The following is a 1696-nucleotide window of genomic DNA, read 5'->3' on the forward strand; positions in this document are numbered from 1 at the left end:
GAGAAGCACAGGAACCTTGTGCACTTCTGAGCATATACACATTTCTGGACTGGAGCAAACAATAGGTAGTTAATTGCAGTAGGGGAATCTGATCGTATTTCTAGCCATAATACAGTTAGGGGAAATGACAAATTAGAAAAGGTTGCTATTCTAATTTATTGTGAACACTTCGGTGCTAGCTATTTTTGAAAGCCGTCAGCAGGTAAACGTTTGTCAAAATCAATTTGGCTAAAACTGACCTTGTGTGAGATCCTGTCCGGGAGGTGAGGTTCATGCTTTCTTTGTATGTGTACATAAAGCTGTAGTGATGGAATGTGTTACTGTTGGAATCCAGGTTTCGAAAACCACTTTTGTTCCATTTACACTCACATTCTACACCACTACCACCATTGTTCTGTTGAATTGGCTGGTGTTTTGTTTAATCTACTAATAATGGAAAAAATGGCTGACGATCCTTATGCCTCCATACCAAACACAGGAGAGCAAGCACATTGACTGGGGCAGGGGAGAGATGAGAGTGAGAGAGAGAGAGAGAGAGAGAGAGAGAGAGAGAGAGATCCCTTTGTCCTTATTTCTCTTTGTCATTTTACAGATGCCATCATCAAATCAAATCTGAAAGTAAAGCCAAAGGCAGCTGAAAATGATAAGGCAAATGAAGTCTCTCAACACATAATCAGCCCAGAGACTGTAATACTAAGAGAAGGGAAATTTGGGCTGTGGTGTCACCAGTATGCAAAAGACACAAAATTGATCTTTTTCATCTACCACTGTCAGGTGGGACAGTAATGCTGCTAAACTGGTGCCAGGGTGTGGTAATAGACTGGATGTGGGCTAGTAAACTGATGCTCAGTCTAGACAAGATGGATGTCCTGTTAGTGGGTGATTCATCTCCCCAGGTTAGAGGTGCTTACTCTGTGCTGGATAGGGTTGCATTCCTCCTGAAGAAACAAGTTCACAGTCAGGGTGTGCTCATGGATCAATTTCTGTCATTGGGAGTGCAGGTGGCCTAGGTGGCAGGAGAGCCTTCTGTTTCTACTAGCCTAGCCTGGTGCACCAGCTGTGACCGTACCTAGGCAGAGATAGCCTGGAGGCAGTGACCCATGCACAGGTAATCCCCAGATTGGACTAATGTAATAATAATAATAATAATAATAATAATAATAATAATAATAATATTTCTATACCTCCCTACAGCTGAAGCTTTCTGGGTGGTTTACAAAAGTTAAATCATTAAAATACCATATACAAAGTTTAAAAGCCATTTACATAAAAGCACACAGACAATATACACAAACAACATATAACTAAAATACCACAAATTATGCAGTTGAGTTTCCTGCATTGGGGGAAATCACAGGAGTCAGCACACCTGGAGTGTAATGGATGAGTCTCACCCTGGAAAAATCTCCTTCATGATCAAGGTGTCTCCCCTGCCAGGTAAGTCTGTAATTGGTTATGCATAGGGCTTCCTTTGACGATGGTTCAGAAATTATAAAATACATTTGCAAGACTGTTAACTGGGACTGGGCATTATGATCACATTGTGCTTCTACAGTTGTACTAGCTCCCAGTTCATTTCTGGGCTCAGTTCACAGTGCTGGACTTTACCTTTAAACCCCTTCATGGCTTGGGTCTGAGATGCCTGAAGGACCCTTGTCTCCATATGTTTGTTTCATACCCTAATCTTAATAGAAGC

At 41.6% G+C, this 1696-nt stretch overlaps 1 non-coding gene across 1 annotated transcript; it reads right to left on the reverse strand.

Moving 5' to 3' along the window:
• Window positions 1-1279: 1279 nt before the first annotated feature.
• Window positions 1280-1445, reverse strand: LOC146351369 (U1 spliceosomal RNA). The gene has a single exon (XR_014789771.1). It is a non-coding gene; the product is annotated as a U1 spliceosomal RNA (small nuclear RNA).
• Between the last annotated feature and the right edge of the window lie 251 nt (window positions 1446-1696).

This window comes from Heloderma suspectum, chromosome 3 (genome assembly GCF_057233095.1).
Source record: "Heloderma suspectum isolate Gila_16-S chromosome 3, 16-S_ref, whole genome shotgun sequence".
In the NCBI taxonomy this organism is placed as follows: domain Eukaryota; kingdom Metazoa; phylum Chordata; class Lepidosauria; order Squamata; family Helodermatidae; genus Heloderma; species Heloderma suspectum.